Here is an 18,591-nt window from a genome sequence, read left to right as displayed (position 1 = left end):
TGTATTTTTAAACAGGAATTAATATTTTATCACTATGCTAGGATAATCCATCATAAGTTTTCTGTATTCTATATTAGCTCTTTGCTTTAAATACAAAAATCATTAATATGACACTATGAACAAGTCCAAGTCCAGAAGGACTGGACTGAAAACTGCAGCAGTATTACACAAGATTATACATTTTCAATAAAGACAACAAGGGAAGGATTATAATATAACTGTACTATATGCATTGCAGACAATCAAATAAGAATAGACATATGTTTGCTTCATGTTGTAAGTTAGGTAAATCATTTTGATGACCTTCCTAAACAAAATCTGTTTTACTTTTTTGTCATCTTCTAATTTTTTTAAGAGAAATATTTAGTTTTACCAAAGATTGTTTCAAATCAATAACTAATTATCTGTAAAGGAAATTTGTTTTGAATGAGTGAGTCCCAACAGATGTGCCTTGTTTTATCATATTCAGTTTTGATTGTCTCTACTGCAAGTCATAATAGAATGAAATGCCTACAGATTGACTTTGCCAGGTGTAACTATGTAAAAAAATGACATCACACAATAGCTCTCTGAACTAAAAAAAAAAAAAAAAAAGAACCAAAAAAGAAAAAAAAAAGGCAGTATAATCATCCTTATAGTGTTTTGTGTGGTTCTTGTGCTAAGAGTTTCTGATTAAAATAATAACATGACTGCAACACTTACAGCAGAACTAAGCTGAACACAGTCTTAAAATCCTCACAAGATAAATGCAGGTATGGTAACTATACTTTCACCTTTACTGATCAAATCAGGTAAAGGTCTGTAAAGATGGTGGTACCTGAGTTTCAGCAACACTCATTGAGTAGACCACACAGATTTATCCCAAAAAAGAAAATCAAATATTAGTGCTGTCAATGAGAACGAGTGGGTGCGCTGCAGTTTTCGTAACTGCAGTATCTCCAACAGCCACTGAGGATTTAATCCTTTTTATCAGTGACCGCCAAATCCTCTGACTTTTGTTGCACATACAGGAAATTAAAAAGATAAAACTGAAACTAATAAGAGAGCAAAGTATGACCACCTTCTATGGACAATATGCTCAGTCTTGTCATTCAACAGCCAACAACAGTGGGTTTTTTTTTTTTTATGAGATCTTGACTTCTGGGATTTAAGGCACTCATTTCTAAATAAAGTAAATTATATGGGAAAATTCTTTTAGCGTCTTATTAGAGGATAAAAAAGAAATGTGAGAAATTCACTGAGCACAAAAAAAAAACCTCATTTAATCTCAACAATCTAAAATGCTGTACCTAATTTTTTTTTTGTGGATGAGATGTGATGTCCTCTTATCTAAATAAGGATTAAATCACACCTTAACACAATCTTTTGGGATTTTGGTTTTATTTTTCCCACCAAGGGAATCTAGACATTGCAAGTCAGAATGATCCAACAGTTTGAGTAGCTCAAAACACTGTAGCTAGATGTTGTCTGATTTTTATGTTTGAGTTGCATTTAGCAAAGAAAATATTCAGCAGATTCACACACTTTGTGGCTAGCATGGGAAATGAGAATTTTTTTAAACTTCGTTGCTAAATATTCAAGTTCTCCACAAACAAGTTGTTATTCCTAAGATTAAACTATTCCTATTTCTAGCAGTATTAGTGCCAAGAAATGATACTTCATCCAACTAGTGTCTATGAAAGTGCCTACTAATATATTCACAGAATTAATCAGAATAAACTAGATAAGAAAGAAGTGTCTTTGTTGCTGTAACCTTTAGATAGTATTCAGCCTTGGCTCAATTTCTCAGCGTTTGTTACTGCTTAATTTACATTTAGACCCACAGGATTTAGGTGGCAAATTTCCAAGAGACCAGAAAAATGTCTTCCAGTGAAGGCACTCCAAGCACTTCAGTTCCTGCTGTCTCTGGTGGGTCTGAGAAAACGCTGGTTTAGATGAAAAAGAGAACATTCACTGCAAAAATAAGGAAACATTCCTGCTCATCATTCCACCCTTGCTTTATTGTCTGAACATAACTAACTGTAGAAGCAAACACATGTTTTGCAGACAAGCTATTTTTGACAATTAGTTTTTCCAAATTTAAAATGTAACCCATGGATCAAACCAGACACCACTGTATTGCTCCACAAGTTGCCTCGTTGTCCTAGATGCACAGGAAGAAAGCTAAGGTTCAAAACATGAGCTTAGGACATAACTTTAATTTAACTGCTATGCAAACAAGCAGCAATAGCCTGTACAGTATAGGTCATGAATTCTTCTATAACTATTTCCACAACCTGCTGGACTCACATAAAACTCTGTCACTCTACAACTGAATGCCAGACCTGTTGCTTCCTTGTCCATTTCTTCCTCAGCATTCTGATATGGGCAGAGGAGAGAGGAAAAAGGATTTTCTTGCCATTCTACATATCAAGAGCCACAAGAGCATCCTCTCTTTTTCTTTAGGGTCTGTTTCCAGTTGAGCCTGTTCTAGCAATTTCACATTGTCAGGTAAAAAGACATGGAACAAGTGCAAATTGCACACCTTCTACTCATAAAGTGGCAACTTTTGAAGCTGCAAGTCCTGACTGGAACATTGGCCTCGGGCAGCTTAAAGAAGGCTGCTCATTGGTGTGTGAAATAATGTACTTCCTTCTGCCAGGGAGAAGCAATTAGTGAAGACTAGAAAAGATCCAAAGACCCTATGTTGTGGCAGGACAAACAGTATAAAAGTGCATGAAGCTAGGAGGAGGCAGCTCATACACTCACTCTCTCATGCAGGAAATGAGACATCCCAGCACAAAAACATCCATTTCAGTAGGAATTAAAATTGTAGGTATTATAAAGAAAAATGTTGCCATAATCTTTCCCATAATAAGACATGTAAACATTGTTGAAACATCATATGAAATTAAAATTATAATACATGCAAATTTCAGACCATTCTGAAATTAAAACTAAGTGACAAGGGCATTGATAGTAAATGATGCAGTTTGTGTTCATGATCCAGTGTAACTATCCAACCAAATAAAATCCATTGTTTTATTTGACCTTCTCTTATTTATCTGTTAAAAAAAAAAAATCACCTTAGTAAAGTATTTTTATTTTGTTGCTTGTCCTGGGAAAAGTAATAATGAATGGACTACTTACCTTTGGGCAGTGGTAATGAAAGTCTGACTTGTGCCCACCCATTTCTGTGACCCAGAACTACAGAATGCTTGCTAATATGCTAGGTCTAATTTTTATCTCAATATTGTAAAATTAAAACTGGAGTAAGTACATTTTTATAATTTTAGACTTGCTCCAAAGCATAATATAAGGGAAATGAGTATCTCAATTGATGTCATTAAGCTTGCTCCAAAACATAATATAAGGGAAAAAAGGCTTTTAATTGGTGTCATTCACCTTGGGATCAAATGCAATGAGCAAACTAGTTTTCACCTTGAGCATATCATTATTCATATATATAGCTTAGATAACATCAGAAAAATATGGTTGCAATTTATTCAGCTTGAGCTATTATTGGTTGCAATAACAGGTGATTTACCAGAACTATCTAAGCTTTTCTTGACATAGTCCAGGAAATATATTAAAGTGGCCAGCCTATGTTGCTTCAAAAGAGTGGCAATTATTCCTTAACATTAATATTGCAGAAAGTAGTCAAAAATAAAGTGAGTACTCCAGATTTGAATTATAGCATGAATGATATTCCTAGATTATTCCTTACTGTCACATTCAGAGGAAATATGTTTACACAGAATTGAAACTATGGCATAAATTCATCATAGTCTAAAATGAAAACTGAATATGATCTGACAGGGAATTGAAGAGGTAGGTTGGAATATTTGCTCCCTAGAAGACAAGACATAGATTGAGGATAAAGGCATCCTTTCTCTTCAAGTGCAGAGTTGAACCATAAATCTGAGAAAGAATGTCATTATGTCTTATTAGTACTTCTTTGTTCTTAAAAATGAGATTTAGATGATGCATTGAAGTAAGCACAGGTTTCTATTGAGCTGTCCCATTCTCTCATGAATATATCATTGCAGTATAGAGAGGAATGTATCTAATTTGCCTGAGAAAGGAAAGGGCTGATCATTCCCAAGTGAGCACAAGAGAGAATGATGGAGCTGGTAATAACCAACTAAGTATGTCCTAAGAAATGGCATAATCTTAATTTGAGAATACATTAATTTTGGATACTTCCAGTATTTGCCCATTAATTTTAAGACACTTGCCCAGCCCAAACAGAAGAATAAATTTGGGTTATTTAAATATATTTTAATTTTATAGCAATTAGATTACTACATCCATTTATTAGCTATAATGATAGAGTGTTGTGAATTAATAGCTATTTTTATAAAGCTGTGTTCTGATTCTGGCCAGGACAGAGTTAATTTTTGCAGAAGTCAAGAGGGGGGCATGGCCAGGACCTGGAGGTTTTTCTGTACAAGCTCACCTCATTTCCAGGGGCAGGAGGAAAGGCGTCTTTTTTGGGAAGAAGGGGCTCCTTCCAGTTGAGCAAACGTGTCAGAGGGGGGATTTGGGTAACCCAGGTTCGGAGCTGGAGGGAGCAGTTGGGGTAAAGTGGCTGCAGTTGGACAGGGCCAGGTCAAGTTCCACAGTGGGCATTTTGCATGTGAATCACTCTGTCTTTTGTACATTCTTTGATGAATATTGTTGCTGTTACTGTTCATTTTCTTATTTCTGTTTCCAGTAAATTCTTCTTGTCTTAATCCATGACCTTCACTTTTTACACCCCAAATTCTCCTCTCCAGTCTGCCACAGGGGAGCAGGGAGTGAGAAAGCAGCACATGGCTTGTAGAGTCTCAGTGGGAACACTAAACTGAGGAGTACCACTCCTAAACCACCTTGAGCTGTGAGGTCATTGTCACATCTCAACACATAGTGACTTTGAAAGAGGGTAAAAGCCTATGTTTTACTCCTCTAAGTGACTCTGTTCAGAGAATTAAGTTCTCGTGCATTTTGATAGGTGAGACAGTGAAATTGTGTTTTTCATTTACACCTGATGGAAAGTCAGACTTGCACCAATAATATTAAATGTCTACAAGAAAACTGTTAGAGGAGATGCAAAGAGTTTAAGTACTATTAATGCATTCATTCAATTTCTTTTTGAATTTCTCACACTTTTAAATATCAAAGCCAACAATTTCATATGCATTACGCTGGTGGCAGAACCTTTGAAGAGTAGCTGACTGCATCTTGGTCCATCTTAGAGACTAATGAATTATAGCTAGAGACTAGAAAGAGGGGAACCTGTAGAAACACTACCAAAACCAGTTCAAGTTGAGGGCATCTTCCACAGAACAAACAATTTACAGTCAGTCCTGTTGAAAGAGTTATCAAGCCTCAACGTAAATGAAATAATTAATCATCAATGTCTTCATTTATTTTCCATTATCAAGACCTTAAAGAATATTATTCTCTCTGAACTCTGTTTTTTTCCTAAGTCTACTTGCTAAAAAGAAAGTTGATCCAAACTCTTCCAGAGGAACTTTCTCCTGAAAGCTCTTTCTGGCTCTTGTGCATCTCCTGGATGTAAAGCTGCTTGGAAAGATATGGAACGGTGTTTGGAAAGTACTGTGGAAAGTACTATGTAGGGTATTGCAGACAAAGGGTCAGTTCTCACACAGTAAATATCACACATGCCAAATGTTAAACCTAAGTGATACATAGAACAGATCCACCATATCTTGGTACTCTAGACATGTGAGTATCCTAGCCTTGTCTGTATTATGCATTCAAATGGATGGAGATTATAGACAAACAGATACTCTCTAAGTCAAAACAAAATTTCTGTCTTGAAAGATGACATGTTCAGGGAAGCCCTATAAATATATATTTATGTAGCAGAGGAAACTGGAAAGCATAGCTCTTTGGGAAGATCCTCACGTTTCATTTCTCCTAGAAAGTTATTTAGAAACACGGCAGAGAAAAAGAGTTCATTTTGTAACAGAAATACTATAGAACTGATTGTGCAGCATGATCAAATGGATAGTAAAAGCAGATGTATGTATTATGAAATTACTACAGAAATTATAACAGCAATAAAATAAATCAGTCAAATTTTAGGTCATTCATCAGCAGATTTTTCCACTTTTGAGGTAATTATAGTTAAAGATGAGGTTAGTCCAACATGGAAATTATCCTTATACTTTAAAATCCTTGATTAGGCTTTCGGTGAAGACAAAAAAGAACAGAAAAGAGTGCAAAGAAATTATCCTCCATCCTAGGCAACTAATCTTCGCATCAGTAAAACAAAACCTGAAATTAACTCATTATTCTATTTCATCGCTGTAAGTGGCACTACTTGGGAAGATTATCTCAAATTGTTCCTAAATACTAATGTGAAAATGAAATTCAGTATTCAAGGAAAAAAACATACAATGCAAAAGATGAAAAAGTTATCTTTGCATGCCTTAGTTAAAGGAAATAACATTCACATTTCCATCCAACATGCTTTTAATCCACCAGGCATTAACTTGTCACTGTAATTTTACCTCTGGCTAGTAGACTCAAAATAGCTTTAGTCACAAGGAATAAATCCATATGAAGATACAGGTTAAAAAATATTCAGTTCAAGATATTTTAGGTATTTTGTGCATTGCTGAAGCATTAACTAGTATGCAGAGAAATGTGTGGGATTGTCTGTGATTTCTCTTTATATAGCTGGACATTTAAAAAAATGACAGTTTCCAGATTTATACTTTTTGTGTAACTGTGCGCAAAACTTAAAAGAGCCACTAGTACTGATATACCTGAAAGAATTTTCTAGTTGGTGGTCATATATGTTGTATCTACATTTTTTTGTGGATGAGATGTGATGTTCTCTTAAAAAGTGCGTATGAGAAGCAGAGCTATTGGGAGGCTCTCCAGCACCCTAAGGATGCAGCTGTCTGTGTCCACAGTCTCTCCCACTTTCCATCCTGCCCTCATATTCTCCTCTTGCTTCAGCCATGCTGGCTGTGCTCGTTGTTCTTCCCTGAATATCCTACAATACTTATTGAAAAATGTTGTCATTTAATTTTCATTCCCTTCAAGTCAACCATGAGCTAAACCTAAAGCTAAATGAGGCTGCTCTGATAAAACGCTAAATAAAATTAGAACTCCTGATGACATTCTTTCTCATATGTACTGTTTTAGATTAATACATCTTACATCATCTTACATCTCTTAAAACAAAAATGCATTTTTGTCTCTATTCGAGGAGTGCCATTTGGAAAAAAAAAACTAAGTAGAAAGACAATTACCACAAGATATTTTGGAGATCTAGTGGGAATAAGTAAAAGAAATGTTTACTACTTTGTACCAGCAAAGATGAAATTCTCTTGAAGTCTGTTTGTGTCAAGTTTAAAGAAAGTTCACAAGCTTTAAACTGGTTTTTGCATATGTCACTCTAATACATAGAATGTTGCATTAAACAGCTGCTCTTTACTTTGGCTTTTTCAGACCGTCAGTATTCACTGTTCTAGTTCTTAGTTTCCTTTTTCTTCATCTAAGACAGTTTGTTTGCATTCATAATATTTATTGGTGGAATTAGGTCTAATCCTGATATCTTAGAAATCTATAAAATGTATATCTATATTCCCACTGGAAAATAGTAAAAAAATATCCAGAGCTTTCATTTATTTTACATGAATCCAACACTTCAGAACATAGTGTATGCGACTTCACATGCAATTACGTTTAGAAATTTTCCATTTATCTCATAGTTGTCATCAACAAGCTTTGGGTAGAGTAGATTAGTGATTAAATTATAATGTATAGCCATTAATACTTTAAAACGCAAATATTTTTAAAATGAATAAACATTTTGAAGGAATAATCTAAACCTACATCAAAATCTGCACTCCAAACTCTTTAGTAATATGTCACTATTATATGATCAGTTTTGTGAAAATCTGATGGTTTTAGAAGAAAAAAAACATCATATTAAAACAATTCATCAACATTTAAAAGTGTTTTCCAAACAGTCCTCTATATGAATGTTTCAAGTAAAAAAACACTGGATGAGGATATTAATAAAGTAAACAGAAAAAAATTTGAAATTTTGGATAATTTTTGGAATAAAAATAACTATTCCAAAAGCAAAGTAAATAGCTTTGTAGTCCTTTACATCTTCTCAAAAACACTGAAACTGATACAGTATACACAACATTTGTTTTTAAAACATATTAAGGCAGAGGTATTTTGACAATTTGTTGCCAGGTTTTTTAGTAAAATCTAAATGAATCAGAATCAAACTGATCGCTAGATCAAGACACGGACAGGTTCTGAACCTAATTTGGCGGGTATCTGTGAAGAGTTTTATTGTACCTTCTAGTGTGAAAAGAACCATGATTCACTAAGTAGGAACATTCCAGAATAAGATTAATCAATTGCCAGGGCTGATGGTAGCAACAGTCTCTATGCAAACAACCAAAATTATTCTTCTGAACATGTGAGTTTTCTTCTTACTACTGTTGTTAGGATCAGTATATTGGCATTTGAGTGAATGGTCTGTGATTTAGACAACATTCAGATATTTTTTGTAACCCTCTGATCTTAAATGTTATGAAACTGTTAATCCAGCTGTTGTCTACACTTTTAGATACTTTTAGACACAGATATATTTTGGTTTTAAAGTTTAAAATATATCTTTTGAATGTGTAAGAAGCATGAGATTTCAAAATTATCTGTTTTCAGAGACATGTCTTTCTTAGGCAATCTGCATTTTCATTTTTGTTTAGCACCCCAGGCCGTATTTGTTATTTAATCTGCTAATGTCAGAAGGAACCGCAGTTCCATGAAGCCATGTGGTGATGAATAACACCCCTAATGGAGTTATAAATTGAGACTAATTGGTTTACGTGATTGTTATTAGGTCCCATTTCAGCGAGTTAATGGAATGTTGTTTGGCAAGGGAACAGAGCTAATGTTATCAGATAATTTTCTTTTGAAAATGGCTTAAATTTCAGTCTTCCAGATCCACAGGTTCTAAATAAGTCAGAGCCATTCCTGCAAAAAAAATTGCTATAATGTGCCAATAATACAAGTAAATTCCAATGTTATCAATAATGTGGCTTTCATATTTCAGGGCATTTTCACGCCCTATTTCCATATCTCACATTGCCTTCAAAAATGGCCAAAATATTCCAATATTTCAGCAGAGATCTTAATCCCATCTCACAATTGCTTGAATGGTTTCAAATGTCACATAATGAACAAATAAATTGACTTTCATGAAAACCAGATTTGGCAGGAATGCATGAGTGCCTAGTTAAATAAGCAGACTAGGACTCTAGGGGTACTTCTACCCAATTTGTTGTTTTTCAAGTGTAATAGTTACTAAATTAGTATCAAAACATGGACTAGTTTGAAACTTGAAATCAATACCCACATGTGATTTGAAATTTGGAGGCTTGCCTGACCATATTAAGGTTCTGAGGAATTTTTTTTTAATTATCAGTATAATCCATGGATGCAAAAATATATTGCCAAATCTAATATCTGTAAAGCAATCTGTCTGCATCACTAACTGCTGCTTCCTTTCATTCTTGTTAAGTCTAAGAACACACTGTTTCAAATAGCATAGCAAAACTCATGAAGATTAGCAGTACTAACATGGGTTTCCCTGTTTATAAGCATTGACAAGCTTATACTTTATAACACTTGAGTACAAACACCACTAGGACATAGTTCAACAAACACAGGTTTCTTAAAAAAGAAAACCAAAAACCAACAGTGAGTTTAATTATTCCTATGAGCACAAGCAATAATTAGAACTTACATTAATAAAACTTGGAATTAGCTTTTAGGGAAATATATTTTACACATCTGTGTAAAATTAAGGTGTTCAAAGTTCTGTGTGGTCACTGATAAAGGAGAGCTGCACAAAAGTATGTCCTGATGGGCAGCTGTCCTTGATTGTGGCAGCAGTGTACAGGGAGAGTAGTTTCTCAGACAATACATTCAAACCTAGAAGCTATTTATAGACCACAGCAACATCCTGAAAGTAAGTCTGGAGCTAATGAAGTTTCACATTCTCTCTATAGCTATCATCACCAAGCAACCTGGCCTCTGCATGGCACAGCAGCTGTGACTTCTGAATGGCCTTCAAGTGTAATCCCACATCGAGTGAATTACAGTGACAGAATTTGGAGGCTACAAGGGCACGGACAACTTTGGAATGGTGAGCGCCACAGAGTTAGTTATAACTGTCACAACACATGCAAATGCAGGGTGAGGACTTCACCTATGCATGGAATTGGAGGGCACCAGCATTAGGGAGGCATGGAGGAAGGATGACATGAAGGGAATTACTAGAATGGTGACAGGTACTGGTAAAACATTGTAAAATGACACTGATCTTGAAAGATGTTACAATTTCTCCCACATAAATGCATCATGAAAATTTCAGAATCAGCTCAAAACAACTAGAGGGTTCAGTGTCAACTGAGATATATCAGGCCAATCCAACACTTGTTTTATTGTATTTCTATTTCTTTAAACCCTGCTTGTTCTTCAGTGGGCCTTTATCCCAATCCCAGTACATGTGACTTGAAATACTCTTATCAATCCTGACATTTTTATATCATTTCACATGACAAATATGTGAACTTAATATCTGAAACAATTTGATTGAGAGCAAGCATGGTAAGTATCATTTGACTGTCTCATTGCCCTCTCACACTGTGCTTTTTTATTATGACTTTGCAGATAACAACATGAATTTTTACAAATACAGACACATTAACAAGAAATGAGCATTAATTTCCTGAGGTATTTTATCCTAAAGACAGGTATCTTTTAAAAAATTCTGATTCCAAACAAATTCAAAGGAAAACAGTGCTAAATCTTAACTAAACGTTCTGCTCTCAAATCTCAATTTAACACTCCTTTCTGCTCTCTGTCTGATTGTCATCTCCACTTCTCCCAGCAATCAACCAGCATGAAGACTGGCACAGATTCTTACAGAAGGAATTGAGGAAATTATAACTAAAACTGTTCTCTCTCTCTCTCTCTCTCTCTCTCTCTCCCTGCTATTGATTTTCACAACTATTTGCAAAGAGGAAGGAAGGAAGGAGGAGAGAGAGGTTCACATTGGTTCACCAATGAAACTAAACAGAAGGGTTATAGAATTTGTCAGTAAGTATTTCAAGTTATTCAAGGCTTATGTTTAACCTGTTTTCCCACCCTCTTTTCTTCTCAGGTCTTCTTTTATTTTAAGTAATTTCTGGATTTTGTTGCCATGTCTTCTCTAGCTCAGATCATAAACATTCCTCTTAATTGCCTTGAAACTGAGTGCAACTTCCCAGTCCACAGGGTAGGATCAAAATTGTGAAAAACAGCAGAGGATATGGATGAGGAAAAGAGAAAAAGAGATGAGTCATAACAGAAGCATAGCTCACACAGGAGTGGAGATTGTTCAAAAGGCTGGCAATTGTTTGGACAAGGGAGGAGGAAACAGAAACAAGTAAGTTATACCACCTATTTAGAAGGTCCTTTCTGATTTTTTCCCTGGTGCCTCATTTAAAAAAAAAAAACCCAAACAAAGAAAAAAAACACCACCACAACAAAATCAACCTAATCAAAAATACAAACTCAAACCCTGGACATGGGTTAGAGAGCTCAACAGTTTTAATAGTATATTTTTACTTTCACAGATTTATTTTTTGTACTAACAATTCCCAGATAATTTAAGTGCTCCTGAATTCCTAATTTTTCCTGAAAGCTACCATAACTTTTTCATCACAAGTTCATTCATTTGTGTTGGGTGAGATGACTGGACCTCATTCTTTAAGATACATAGTACCAATGTCTTGATCACCACATAACTAGATTGTTGTAGTGCTCTTTACATGAAATTGCCTCCTGTCATTTGGAAGTAGCAGGACATATTTCTTATCATTTCCATTTAGCAAATTTACCTGCTCGCTCTGCAGTGAATGACACAAATTTTTCTAGCTGCAGCTTAGAGTCTTGATATCAAATTTCACAAACACAGTAATTCTGATATTTGCTTATGTGGGTGACTGTGTTTCTTTTTGTGTGATTCTGCAGTTCAGTTAGAGGAGGTCAGAAGAGGAAACATTTTTAGTGTCCTCAACTCTGGAACTTCCTTTTGATCCAAATCTTTTGATTTGCTGAACCTGAGGAATATGCTGCACAATTCATCTTTAGCTTTTTAGTAGGAACATGTGCCATGGATGAATTTGTAAAAAGCAGGGATTTTAGTATCACAGTAATGTCTGAGCAAAATAAAACAAAGAAAAAAAAAACCAAAACTGTTTAATGAGTCAACTGAAATTTAAATTTGCTTTTATTTTTTAATATTTTGTACCTAATTTTTAAAGCATTCAAAGTAATTAAAAATATTTTTTAAAGTGAAATTAACAGAATAATATATTTTCAAATATTATATTTGTTTCTTCCTCTCATAGGAAGCAAATTCTTATTTAGTTTTTTCTCCTCCTTTCCTTGACTCCTGTCCTGAAGAATATTTTGTATTTCACCTCTGTGTTTCTGGATTTTTACTTATATTCTAGTATGGATGTCATCATCAAATTATTTTCTATTTATTTACATTAAAACTATTATACTCAGATATGAAAAAGACATACTGCATTACTCTATAAAAATTTATTTATTCCTTGAATCTTTTTCTGTTTATAAGCAAGACAAAAGCAAAGCATGAATTGGCAAAATGGGAATGCAGATCTCCTGGATTTTCTTTTCGTTTCCATTTATGGTCTGTAATGTTTTGGAAGGACAATCACATATTACTAGGAAATCAGGAACGATCCATTGCTACTTCCTCCTCCCTTGGTCACCTCTCAGCTAACTCCAGTTGCCTCCTGGTCTCCTCTCTATGGCCCTCCCAGAGGTGGGTGCTCACCTTCCAGCTGTGATGCCAGGAGGTTGGCAATGGAAGAGCCAGATGTCTCCAAGTGCCTGAGAAACTCCAACTACCCCTGTTTGTCCTGCCTCATTCTGTGCCTTGGGGCAATGCTTTAGGAGATATCAGATTTGTGGGTCCTACAAGGGAAAAGCTGAGGTTATTGGATTGTATCATACAACTTGTAAAGATTGGGTTCCAGAGAAGGGAAAACCTGGTTATCCTAGACTGACATAAACTCACCCTGATGAACCATCAGCAACAAACCAACTATGACGGTGCACCCACAGTTTTCAGCTGTGGGGAAAAACTCAAACAAATGTAAACATGGAGCTTTGAGGGGAACAGAAGTCAGTGATACCTGGAAGTGAAAATGTGCTTCACTGAAGCTCTGCTATCTATGCGTTATTTCCAACAAGTACACTGCCACAGGACATAGGGCCTCTCTAAAACATTAGTTAAAATCATAAATAAGTCATAAACCTTCCAGCATTGATTGGATCACCCTATTTCATTGGTTCCTACTATTGCTCCTTCAGAGAATTTTTGTATTTAAGTGAAATCAGGGAAACTGAATGTTTTGCAATACTCCACATTTTTCTGCCAAATTACTGGGAGTGTCTGAGTTCTGTCTAGGATGAACTAGTAAGAAATCCAGTAAGATTTCATACAGCTGGTAAGAAATCATACAAGTACAGAAGATGTATGTAAATAGTTTACATCTTTAGTCTGCCTTGTATGGACAGCTTGCTGTTACCAACATTATTGTTAGCCATGCTTCTGTAAAGTGGAACCAACTAGGGATATGAAGTAGATTGATATTACTGTCACTTGCTAGCACACCAGATTCAATGTAGCAGGGAGTCAGACAGCTTAGAGCTGCATATTCAGGAAAAACTGTGTCAGTCAGACTCAGTATTTATTGTAAGTCGCAGGATCAGTTTGAGAATTTAAGAATGTGTGGGAAATAAGATGACATTTAGAACATGGCAGAAAACTTTGTGGGGTGACTGACATGTCTGCAGCAGCAACATTGCCAGTGATCCACACCCACTTCTCTTTTAAGGTATTTGAAGTACACTGAAACTCTTTCTTTAACCCTCAACAAGAATAACCAAGTGAGGGTTTCCTGCAGTCTTCATAACCTCAAAGGGCAAGAATGTCCTCTAGTGAATTCACCATACTGCAACAATGCCAAGAGCCTCTAGAAAGTGAAAAGCTTGGGGGTAGTTAGTGGATCAGACAGTCCATGATCCCAGCTGACAAGTGCAACTTAAACTTTAAAATATGATGAACAAACAATCCCAGATTAAGCACAGTAGTGACTTGCCTGTTCCCATATTTCCCTGCTGTTGTTATTTTACATGTTACACCATGGCAGCCATGCAAATCGATTACAACTGGAAATGACAACTCTTCCAGTAATGCATATCACCATTGTTTAAAAGATGCAAAAAGCATTCCACAAGTAATATAAAATCTCTTGCTTCATCTCTTTGGTCTCCACAAAGAAAGTAAACTCCCCACACACACAATTAAACCCATGAGAACCAAATATGAGTATTAAGATACAGCATTTAAAAATGTTAACTGTACTGTGTGAGAACTATGGTCTTTTATATGGCATGTACAGAAATAACATTGAAGAATAAACCAGTGAGACACACACCCTTATACTAATAGGAGAAAGGAAATACTAGTATTAGTGGAATAGAATGATTTTCAGGTAACTGGGGAGGGAATAATAGTGGTGGCAAATATAAATCCCATTCTGATCACAAGTATGCACACAATCCTCAGATGTACAGCATTTTGAATGAGGGCCTTTATAAAGAATCAGTTGGTAACCACTGATCTTGTTGGATTTTTCAGCGCATAAAATGAACCACTCAGTATAGTTCCTGTTGAGTGTACAAGACGTGGTCTACTTCAGGCCTGTTTTTCAGATTTTTTTTCTAATGTAGTGAATAAAGCTGTACAGTATTTTCTTTATGAAGCTTGTCTTGCAAAGCGTACTATGTAATGTCTTATGATTTGCACATTTTCTGAGCTTTATTACAATTTACAATTATTACAATTTTATTACAATTTTTACAATTATTACAATTTTATTACATTATTACAATTTTATTACTATAGAATTAGGCAAATTGAAAATTTTTCACAATTTTGCCCTCCAAAAGGGATATTTATTTCTCAAAATTAGATGGATTTTTATTCAAAAACAAATCTGTATTCTCAGAAAACTAGGGGTTTGTTTTTACTTCAAATTGTAAAAACACCTAGGGAAACCATCAACATAAATAAGTGTGTTCACTTCCAAATCACATAAATGGACAAAAATTCCTCAGATTAAACAAGTTTGTATTTTATTGCTATATTTTGTATATGCCCAGTAGTCAGAACTCATACAAGTATGTCTGATAGGCAACCCTACTGTGACATTACATAACATGACACTCAGTCGTCTTCAAATAAGGCCTTGTCATCCTTGTTTCCCTATTCTTAACCCAGAGATCTAGTAGGGGGTTAGATTTTTTCAGAGTGACAGGGTTGGAATACATAATGTACAATTTTCCTTTGCACTCCACAAAAGAATGTCTCATGCCTGCAGTGAACCCCTGGCATATATAAATATTTAAAATAAATATACTTCCCTCCTTTTGGCATTTCTTCAAGCTATGGTTTCCAGCCCTGATATCTAATATAAGCTATGATGATTAAATAAATATATTGTGTCTTACCAGTGTTTTTCACCATGTGTTCTCAGAGGCACCTTCTGCTTATGATGACTGTTTAACACACTCTTAAATTCAGGATCCAAAAGGTCAAGTAGCAAAAAGTATTCTCCTCCATCTCCACAATAAACAGAAGGATTTAATCGGCTGACACTTCAGGTGTCCCATAGCTCTATTTCTTTTTTACCTATCCCAAAATAACAACTTTTGCTTTTTCATGTGTAAAGTATCTGTGCCTGAGAATAAACAAACAAAAACTTTGCTCTGACATTTCCTGAAACACTGAAAAGGGTTGGGGCCAGAAAGATTAATTCCTTTATTTCACAGAGTGTTACATTTCCCTTACTTACCTCTATTCAAAATCAGATTTTGGGCAGACAAAACCTATTTTCAGTCCTTGGAAAATTAGAGAACTATATTTCTCAGGCAAAATCGTAGTTGACCAAGATGCCATTAATTTTCATGGCTGTTCTGGTGCTGGAGAATTGATTACGTGAGATAGGACTTCTAGGATCATCTCAACAAGCTGCTTTCAAGGCTGGAGAAGAAGGTTAAAAATTCCAGCCTTGGAAAAATTTTTTTGTGAAAGTCAGCTGCACAGAAACAATCTCATAATCCTCTGTAAATGGACAAATGTGAAATGCTCACTGCTGAGTCTGAGGAGAGATCTGCCTTTAAGGCACTGTTTCTCATACAGTGTCTTTGGTGTGGTTTCAAATTTTCTTTTTTTGTGTGTTGACCTACATGTTATTTTGTAATAACTCATAATTAATGTTTTCTGCAGTTGCTTTGTGATAAATAAAAACTAGATTTCAAAAGTAAATGGTCTAAAAAGTCTTTCCATGCAAATACCTGTACAGGAGCTAATTAGAATAAGAGCTCACTTTTTCTCCTAAACAGAGGGTTGAAATTCCCAGTTTCATTTCTAAATACATATGGAGAAACTGCAACCAGGGAGAAAGAAAAAAAAAGACTGCAGCACACAGGAGAGATTATATAATTGTAGAGGAAAGTTTAAATTGCAAATTTGTCACAAAGACTGAAACAATGCCCGTAATCCTCACCATATTTCATCTTCTATCCTACTAACAAGATATTGGTTATGCCATCCTTTCCAAGCTGTGCTGCAAAACAAACTAGGATCGTGCTTCATTTGGCAAAGAGCTGGGCAGATTAATTCATAACCAATGAATCCTACTGTGTCTTACTTGATCGTATCATTTTGATATTTAGAAACCTCCAGATGCTTTTTTATTTTTTTTGTTGTATGTTATAGTCCATAGATGGGGATACATAGTGGGAAAATATATCAAAATAATTTGCAAGTCCTCCTTGTGCTACTTACTACTTTGCTGCTCATTCAGCTATTTGTGGGAAATATGATTGCCCCACCACCTCAAAAGAAGCAGAGTAAATTGTCTTGAATATATGAATATATTGTGGTACCTGTGATTTGAAAAGTATCTGCAGACACAGTACCAAAGAAACAAGAAATCAAAACTAGCATAACTAGGAAGCTTCCTGATATGAGGGCAAAAAGCTACAGAAAACATAAGAACTGTCAGATTAGGTCACATTAAAAATCCATATAGCCTAGTATCCTTTTTCTTACAGTGGTCAGGAATGAATGAATAAGGAAAGTTTATATGGAATGGAAAATAAAAACAATCCCCATGACTGATGCTAGACCTTCAGGTAATCACTCATCAAAGATCTGGAGTTTTATCCAGACCATGGAATTTAAAATTTTACCACTGTTTTCTGTACCACATTTTTGAGTTAATTCATATTTTGCCCTTCATAGTATCTCAGACCAATGGATTCCTCGATTTCATGACCATTCCTTCCCAGTTCTTCTCCATACTCTGTATCAGTTTTGCTCAGGTTAGATCCTGAAGAGTATCATGAATAAGGCACCATGGTAGCTTTAAAAAGTCTACCTTAGTTTCCAAAAGCAGTCTCTGTAAGCAAAAAAGCTATAAGCTACTTTCTCACTCTCTCTTTTAATTCCTTCTAAATTTTTCTGGGTATTGATCCTTTAGTAAAATTATTGAACGAAAGTCCTGATTTTTTATTACATTATTATTTTTTATTATTTTATTATTACTACACACAATAAGATTTCAAGAGGGAAACGTGTCCCATTCACCGTGATTTTACAGACAGAACAAAAAGCTCTTGCATTTCTATTCAAAGTCTGTTTCCTGGGTTTAATGAGGGTTTAAAATCCCTTTATTCAACCAGTATTTTGCAAACCTAAATCTCAAGGCATGAAATTAGTGAATATTTCTCGCAAATCCACTGATATCCAGACAACCGTTTTCTTTTCAAACTATTTGTGAGAACTGAGTAGTTTCCACAGCAAATTATGCAAATGTGCTGTATAAGCTCTCCAGCACAGCCAGGCAGTACGAATCCTGACTTTCCAACACTTTGGCTGTTCTTGTTCTGGGCTTCTCTTCATCAGGCTGCCAGTCTATTGTACAAAGCAAAGTTTTGCAGTACTGCTAAGTGTCCACTAAAAGCCAAAATAACATCAATGACCTTCTTTTACACAAGAGGACGAAACCCAGAACCAAAGACTCATATCAAGAAGAAGCTTCTGGAGTGAATTTGTCTAAAAGTAGTAGCTAAGACTGATGTGAGAATAAATAAATAACTCTGCAGCCATGTTGTGCAGATGTTCAGCTGGATAGATTGTTGGGTCAGAGATCAACAAAATGATGAAATGCCCTAACTTCATCTCCTTGACACCTTTGATTAAGAAAAAAACCCAAAGTATTAAATCTTAATTTAATCTTTCCAATAAGGCATGTCTGGAATCATTGTATCACACTCAGTGTTCATGCAGCAGCACCTGAGATCAAACTGACCATCAGAAGCCAAATATGCATCTTCAGAGTTGTTGTATTTTTAAAAATATATGTTCTTTCTGCATATATGAATACATTTGTGCTCTCCTAGGTAGATATCCAG

This window comes from Vidua macroura, chromosome 4 (genome assembly GCF_024509145.1).
Source record: "Vidua macroura isolate BioBank_ID:100142 chromosome 4, ASM2450914v1, whole genome shotgun sequence".
Classification (NCBI taxonomy): Eukaryota; Metazoa; Chordata; class Aves; order Passeriformes; family Viduidae; genus Vidua; species Vidua macroura.
The sequence above is the reverse complement of the archived record's forward strand: the minus strand, read 5'-3'. Positions refer to the sequence as shown.